Here is a 9,213-nt window from a genome sequence, read left to right as displayed (position 1 = left end):
ATGTATCCTGTATGTGCCAATTATCTATGTGTATGTTATCTCTTCCATTAAAATGTAAGGCACTTGAAGTTAAGATCTGTTTTGACTTTCTTCTTGTATCCCTAGTCCTTAGTACAATAGCTGGTACACTGGAAGTGCTTAACAAATATTTGTTGATTAATTGATAGATAAAATTGTCTGAGTTCCCAGAATATATGAACAGCTAGACATTTAATATTTGTCATTCAGGAACAGACAAAGATGGCTGGATGAAACATAGTTAAGGCAAGGAGCTGGGCCAATGATAGGTCTAATATCTAACTACTTAATTAGGAGCATAGATGGTTTTGTCTGACTTTGAGTCCTATTGGTTGAAGGATAATCATTTGGCCAGTAATGTCCCACCTAACTGCCATCTAGGCAGAGATTCTATTTCTGCTGTTCTTTCCACTCATGAAATTCAACCAATGTGGGACTCCCTACTAGCAGGCCATCTTCTGAATTCAGTGCAGGTTGCTTTTCATAGTGAAATGATATGGCCTTGGCTTCCCCATGGCTACCCATCTATTTAACGGCTGTGTGAAATGTGCTGCAGAAGGCACTTCTACTTGGGTAAGTTCGTCCTGGATCCAAACCAATCATTCCCAAGGTATCCTTGGGAAGGTATTTAGGAAAGGAACCTGACTCCTTGCCCTAGAATAGCAGGAACATTTCACCTGGAAGTTACTACAGCCCTAGTGATACCATCAAATTCATCAGCCTAAAAGTCAGATCATGAAAGATTTGGATATGTGGCTTGAGATTTAATGAAGAGGCTTTTGGAACAGGTTAACAATGGATTGACGGAAAGTGCTGGAGACTTCCTCTTTGATAAACTCCTGAGTCAGAAGATTCATGCAAAATCTGACCATGGATCAGGTCACTGGGTATGTTCATGGAGACCTCAATCTACTGGCCTTCTGTTCTCTGTTCCCCTTCCCTGGTTCTCTCAGTAGTCTATTTTTTTCTGATCAGTAGCTCATGGTAAAGGACATTTTTTTTCCTTTCACTAAGTATCCTCTGCCTCTTTGCAAGATATAAACTTCTCTTTGCTCTTTTTTCTCCAAAGTCATTTTTGTCTTCCCTGGAGGACTCAGAGAAGTTGCCTCTCTAATCCCTTTCAGGCAGCAGCCTTTTAATAAGTTAGGCTTTTAGGGGTCAGAGCTAAGATGGTGGCGTAGAAAGATGCACATACTCTAGCTCTTCCCCCACAGCCCATAAAATAGCGGTAAAAAATGACTCTAAACAAATTCTAGAGCAGCAGAAGCCACAAAACGACAGAGTGAAAGAGATTTCCAGCCCAAGGTAGCCTAGGAAGCTGACAGGAAAGGTCTATCACATGGAACACAGAGCAGAGTGTAGTCCACGGAGCCCAACCCAACCTTGGCCACGCAGCAGCAGGGACAGGACTGGAACAGGCCTCTGGGGAAAAATCCTCAACAGCAGTGGCAGTTCTCAGATCCCTCTACCCACAAACACCAAAGACACTTCAAAGGTCAGTGAAAAATCTTTTTCTCCTGGGTGAGAAGGGAGCAGGGTCCTCCCCTAGCCCCAGCCCCAGGTGGCAACAGCAGTGTCCATTTTTGGAGCCCTCAGCCTAAAGCCCCTGAGGGGGCCACTGATCCGTGTCTCAATTTGGAGTGGTGATCCATGGGTGAGGAACAGTGCTGGCTGGCATGGTGGAACTGGTGGAGGCTCTGGAAAGGGAATTCTACTTGCAGATCCTGTGCAGAAAAGCTTGGGTAGCTCCCAGACCAGACCAGTACAGTCCAGGAGAGGAGTAAACTCCTCTCCCTTGATTAAGCCACCTTGGAGAAACGGAGAACTTACAGGTCCCCACAGTATACACCTCTCTTGACAAAGGACTCACAAGTCAAATAACTGGCTAGGAAAATGCCCAAGAAAGGGAAAAAAATAACACTCTGAAAGGTTACTTTCTTGGTGAACAGGTATTTTCTCCCATCCTTTCAGATGAGGAAGAGCAATGATTGCCATCAGAGGCCTCCAAAATAAATATGCAATAGGCTCAGGCCATGGAAGAACTCAAAAAGGATTTTGAAAATCAAGTAAGAGAGGTGGAGGAAAAATTGGAAAGAGAAATGAGAGTGATGTAAGAAAATCATGAAAAGTGAGTCAACAGCTTGCTAAAGGAGACTCAAAAAAATGCTGAAGAAAATAACACCTTTAAAAATAGGCTAACTCAATTGACAAAAGAGGTCCAAAAAGCCAATAAGGAGAAGAATGCTTTAAAAAGCACAATTAGCCAAATGGAAAAGGAGGTTCAAAAACTCACTGAAGAAAATAGTTCTATAAAAATGAGAATGGAGCAGATGGAAGCTAATGACTTTATGAGAAACCAAGAAATCACAAAACAAAACCAAAAGAATGAAAAAATAGAAGATAATGTGAAGTAGTTCATTGGACAAATAACTGACCTGGAAAATAGATGCAGGAGACACAATTTAAAAATTATGGGACTACCTGAAAGCCATGATCAATAAAAGAGCCTAGACATCATCTTTCATGAAATTGTCAAGGAAAACTGCCATGATATTCTGGAACCAGAGGGCAAAATAAATATTGAAAGAATCACTGATCACCTCCTGAAAGAGATTCAAAAAGAGAAACTCCTAGGACTATTGTAGCCAGATTCCAGAGTTCTCAGGTCAAGGAGAAAATATTGCAAGCAGCTAGAAAGAAACAATTTGAATATTGTGGAAATACAATCAGGATAACACAAAATCTAGCAGTTTCTACATTAAGGGATTGAAGGGCTTGGAATATCATACTCCAGAAGTCAAAGGAACTGGGATTAAAACCAAGAATCACTTAACCAGCAAAACTGAGTATAATACTTCAGGGTAAAAAATGGTCATTCAAAAAAATAGAGGACTTTCATGTATTCTTGCTGAAAAGACCAGAGCTGAATAGAAAATCTGACTTTCAAACACAAGAAAAAAGTAAACAGGAAAAGAGAAATCATAAGGGACTTACTGAAGTTGAACTGTTTATATTCCCACATGGAAAGATAATATTTGTAACTCTTGAAACTTTTCTCAGTATTGAGTAGTTGGAGGGATCACACACACACACACACACACACACACACACACACACACACACACACACACACACACACAGACCATAGGGTGAGTTGAATAGGAAGGGATGATATCCAAAAAAATAAAATCAATGGGTGAGAAACAAATGTATTAGGAGGAGAAAGGGAGAAATGGAATGGGGCAAGTTATCTCTTATGAAAGAGGCAAGAAAAAGCTTTTTCAAAAAGAAGGGGAAAAGGGAAGAGGCAAGAGGGAAAAAATGAAGCTTACTCTCATCACATTTGGCTTAAAGAGGAATATTGCTCACTCAATTTGGAATGAAAATCTATCCTACACTACAGGAAAGGAGGGGAGAAGGGAATAAATGGGGGGAGGTGATAGAAGGGAAGGCAAATGGGAGGAGGGGGGTAATTAGAAGTAAACCCTTTTAGGGAGGGACAAGGTCAAAAGTGAGAATAGAATCAATGAGGGGCACAATAGGATAGAGGGAGATATAGTTAGCCTTTCACAACATAGCTATTATGGAAGTCTTTTGCAAAACTATACATATATAGCCTATCTTGAATTGCTTGCCTTCTCAGTGGGGTGGGTGGGGAGAGAGAAAGGGAAAGAAGTTGGAACTTCTAGTTTTAGGAATGAAGGTGAAGAATTATTTTTGCAGGCAACCTGGAAATAAGAAATACAGGCAATGGGGTATAGAAATCTATCTTGCCCTATGAGACAAGAGAGAAGATGGGGATAAGGGAAGGGAGGGGTGTGATAGAAGGGAGGGCAAACTGGGAGAAGGGATAATTGGAATGCATGACGTTTTGGGGTGGGGGAGGGGAGATATGGCGAGAAAATTTGGAACTCATAATTTTGTGGAAATTAATGTTGAAAACTAAAAATAAATAAATAAACATTTTTTAAAAGATCTTCACAAACTGGCAGAAGTGACCAGAGCTTGGTCTCCACTGGCATAGTCCAAGAGTGTCCAGGTTACTTCCACATTACTAGGAGGCATCAGAAGATTTTCTTGAAGGCTGAGTTCATTGCAAGATTGACACAGTAGCTACTCTAGAATTCTCCTTTATTCCAAGAGCTTTTGGGGAATGTAATAGTAATCTCCCCATGGAGAATGTGAAGATGCACATTGGTCCCTTTTGAGAGAATAAGGAACTGATTGGGATCAAGCATCTCTCCAAGATGATTGACTGACTAAGACTCTGAGGTGCCCCCTCCTCTCTGATCTACAAAAAATGAACTGACAGACCTGATCAAAACTTTTGAGGCTGCTTTGTACCTTGCCCTGAACAGAAGACCAGTAGGGGACTACTTTGCTGTGTAGTAATCTGTCTTCTGAATAGAAGACACAGCAGCTACAAAAATTATAGCCTTGATCTGAGTTAACTAATACTATTCTCAATTCATCAGATATTAAGCTGTGTCCTATCACAAGTGAAAATGAATAAGTTATAGTAATAAAACTTTATAAATATTGTCTCATTTGATTCTTACAATAAGATGGAGAGATCTACTTCCCTGGAAATAGATGATGTTATTTTCTCCATTTTTACAGATGAGGAAACTGAGGCAGGTAGAGGTTAAGTGACTTGCCACAGTCACATAAGCTAGTAAATATCTGAGGCTAGATTGGAATACAGTGAAAATAAAGAAATAATGTGTATCCTATTCAGGGGTTCCATGAACTGCTGCTTTAGGTGATTTCTAAAGGAATGTGTAGCTCCCACTTTCTATACATGAACCCATAACATTCCTGGAGATGCTTCCTAGGCATGTTGTCCTTTACCAGTACAGCATTTCAAAGTCTTATACTGTAAACACCAAAGTTGGCACTGGCAAATCCTCCATCCCCAATCTCTAATTTCTAGTTGATATTCTCCTTTTACCAGGACATCACCACGAGGATGGATGATGAAAAGGGTCCTGGGGACCTCCATTATACCTCAATGACCTACATTGGCCCCTGAGAACTAATGTGCACAAGTACACAGAAGAGCTCTAGCTCGAGGACTGCATAGACCCCCCTTAAGTCTGTGGAAAATGCCAGCATCACAAAGACTAAATATCAGCATCCCAAGTCAACTACTCTATGTAAGCCAGTGGGCAGGGCGAGTTAGTTATTTGTAGGTACTTAATAAATACATGTTGATTACTAATATAGAAATATTTTGCATGATTTCAGATGTATAACTGGTATCATATTGCTTGCCTTCTCAGTGGGTAGGGGATTGAAAAGGAAAATTTAGAACTCAAAAATTTTTTTAAATGAATGTTAAAAATAAATAATCAATTCATTTTCAAAAAGTAGTTAACCCAAATACAAAAAAAAAAAAAACAGTTGATTGATTAATTGGTCAGAAACATATCAGAAATCTCCTTTGTTATGAGCCCTGTAATAGACGCAGGGTCTGCTTTTTTGGAAGCAGGGAATTTGTAGGGGATGGAAGAAGATGGTGACAAACTAACAGTTGGCAATTTAGTATTCATCTTACATTTTCATTGGAGAGATGAAAACAAGAGACCATTTAAGAATAATTACGAAAACAATATACTAATGATTTCACCCAGTACATGTTTATGATGTACCTACTAACAACAGCAGGCTCCTGACTGCTGCTCAGCAATCCTGCTCTCCTCAAACCACTCCCTCTTGCCTAAATGAAGAGTTCTTGATTGGCAGGTCTAGCCTTAACATCATGATTACACATCTCCTGCTACTTTGGACCCACTTGAATCAGATCAAAATGTAATTATAAAAATATTTAGCAAAATAAATAAAAATACAATAAAACATAAAAAATGTTAATATGTGGGATTTTTTAAGTTGTGTGTGTCCATAGGGATCTTTTATGTACAGTTTAATGACCTCTGTTTCTATTTGAATTTGGTACCACTGTTCTATCCTATTTACTCCAATGGTTCTAAATTTTCTCTTCTTTCTTCAAACTTCTCACAGAATTTTCTTTCTCCACAAAAAAAACAAAATTGAAGCTATTCCTTGTGAGCACCCTCTTCTTCCCTTCTCACTCAATCAATAAATCAACAAGCATCTATGAAGTGACTACTATGTGTCAAATTTGGAAACATCTCCACTGCAAATGTTCATGTGGACTATTTGTGCCTGACCTGTGGTAGAGCCTGCCCAAGCTCCTATTGGTCTGACTAGCCACAGTCAGACACATTACACCTTGACCCCAACATAGTGATGGCATTTCAGTGCTCTGTGAATGAAAGACAACAACCAACCATGTTCCAGTCACTGTACTGATTGCTGGGCATACAAATACAATATATGAAATGATTCCTACTCACAAGGAGTTAGCATTCTAATTAAAGGAGACCATAGGACATATACAAATATACGCAGAATAAATATAAAGAGAATAATGAAGTAATTAATTACAACATAGTTTGTAGGGGAAGGCAGTGGCAGTTGAAAGAATCAGGAAAGATTTCATGAAGAAGGTGGGACTTGAGTTTTAAGTTGAAAGAAGAGATGGATTCAGTGAGGTGGAGGGTGAGGGAGGAGTACATTCCAGGGATATAGGACCTCATCCCACATCCCTCTGATGTTACCCCCCCCCCCCCACCAACTATTCTTCCTTTGCCCTTCCCCTTGACAAGGTCTGGCCCCAATCTCATCCCCTCCCAATTTCTCTAACAGATTATTACAGCTATTATCCCCTTTCTTTCTAATCTTTACTGTCTCCCTACCTACTGGTTCCTTTCATGCTGCCTAAAAACACAATCAGGTCTTCCTTATCGTTAAAAAAAAATTCTCACTAGATGCTACCATTATCTATCATCCTATTTCTGTCCTCAACTTGTCAGATAAACGTGGAAAAGCCATCTCTACTCAGAGCCTCCACTTCTCTAAAACTTTCCTAAACCCTGTACAATCTGGCTTTGAACCTCATCACTCAACTGTAACTGCCCTCCAAAGTTGACACCTAATTGCCCAATTTAATGCCCTTTTCTCCATTCTCATTTATCATTATCTTTCAACAGCATTTAACATGTTACCCACTTTCTCTTTCTTTCTCTTCTTTGAGTTTTCATGACACTGCACTCTCTTGGTCTTTCTACAATCTCACTTCTATTTAACTACTTTGTATATCTTCATATTTGTTTACTTCATATTTTGTGTTGTATATATTCTATATGCACTTGTTGTCTCCCTATTACATATTCCTTTGGAATAAGGACTATTTAATTCACAGCAGCTAATACAGTGCCTGGCATACAGAAAGTACTTAATAAGTACTTGTTTACTGATTAATTGCTTGAAAATTGGCTGATAGATCCTTCTAAAAAGGAAAGACTTGCTAATTGGCAGCCATATTTTCCAATTTTCTCCTGTTTTAGGGGACATGCCTTGGCCTTAGCTCAAGATTCAGAGACTTTACATTTGGGAAGTCACACAGTGATGAACTCTCACATCAATCTCCTTTGAGGTCAGGACTTCTCTCTGTTCCTCTTACATTGGTCATGAGGGACCTTCACTACTCTCAGAGGAAGCTAGCATAGAATAAGGGTCCCAACTCCCATTCTACCTACCCTGGAGCCAGACTGAGGGTTAGGGACTCTTTCTTTCTAGAAGACACTAGCAGTGGGGATGGAGAGAGGTAACTGGAATAGGCCTATAGAATATGGGATTTGAGCTGAATCTTGAAGGAAGCCAGGGGGCAGCAGGGAGACCATTCTAGGAATAGGAGATAACCATTGAACGGGCACAAAGTCACAGAATAGAGAAAAGAACATATGAGGAAAAACAAAAAAACAAGACTTGCTAGATCATTGAGTATGTAGACAGGAGTAAAGGATAAAAACATTAAAAAAATTGGAAGGCATGAAGTTGTGAAGTACCTTAAATGCCAAAGAGAAGATTTCATATTTAATCTTAGAAGTAATGGGGAGTCACTGAAATTTATTGGATAGGGGAGTGAGATAGTCATTTTAGGAAAATCACTTTGGCATTGGAGTAGAGGTTGAATTGGAGTAAGAAGAGACTTGAGACAGGGAGACCAACTAGGAGATAACTGCGATTATCTGGGTGTGAGGTAATGAGAGCCCCAACCAGAGTGGTGGCTATGGAGAGAAGGGAACTAAAGAGATGTTGGGAAAGTAGAAATGACAAGACTTGGCAGAAGGTTGGATATGTGTACTGAGTTCAAGATATGAATCAAGGATGACACAGAGATTGCAAGACTAAGTTGACTAGGTGATGCTCTCAACAATAACAAGAAAGTCAGAGGAAGGGTTAGAAGTGAGAGGAGATAGAGTTTTGTTTTAGGACATATTGAATTTGAGAAATTTATGGAACATATAGAGTTGGTTATTCAAGATTAGTGCTCAGGGGAGAGGTTAGGAAGAGCTATATAGATCTGGGAGTCATCTGCATAGAGATGGTAATTGAACCCATGGGAGCTGTGAGGGCCCTCACCCCAAGACCACTTCTCTTTTCACTTCTCTGTTATTATTAGGACACACCTTGTTAGCCAGAGCTGATGCCCAGCAAGCAAGCTGCTCTGAGCTTGGCATAAAAACAATCCTTTGCAATCACCTCCTAGATGAAGCTAAATCACAAAACAGGTGGTCCCTGAGCCTGGGCAAGCACTAACAGAAACCATGTTCTGGTCATGAAGCCCTGTTATGAATAGACATGTTTGCTGTTATACCTCACAGCTACTGTTACAACCCACTGCTTAATTCTTTGTCTACCTGCAACTATATCTATATATCAAGTCTCAGCCTCACTGCCTTAGATCTCCTTGATCCTAGAGGAGATCCTGGCACACACTTTTCATTTCCTTCCTCCAACAGAACAAATTTTTACCTATAACCTCTGTGGCTCTTTGGTTGTTTACTTTTCAGAGGTGACAGTTTGTGTATAACCTCTGTGAGTTCTTTGGCATTTTTAGTATTAAGAGAGCAGCTAACATCACCAAGAGATGGTAGTATAGACAGAAAAGAGAAGAGAGTCTAGGATAGGGATGTTGCTGCTTCTATCAGGTCAGGAGAGTCTGGAGTAGAGGACTGAGAGGCGAGAGGTTATAAGAAAGAGGGAGAGGAAGGGGAATGGATGGGAGAGAAGAGTAAGATAAGGGGAGAATGTAGACATGGTGTGTCA

The sequence above is a fragment of the Notamacropus eugenii genome, chromosome 2, assembly GCF_028372415.1.
Source record: "Notamacropus eugenii isolate mMacEug1 chromosome 2, mMacEug1.pri_v2, whole genome shotgun sequence".
Classification (NCBI taxonomy): domain Eukaryota; kingdom Metazoa; phylum Chordata; class Mammalia; order Diprotodontia; family Macropodidae; genus Notamacropus; species Notamacropus eugenii.
Note: the sequence above shows the minus strand (reverse complement) of the source record.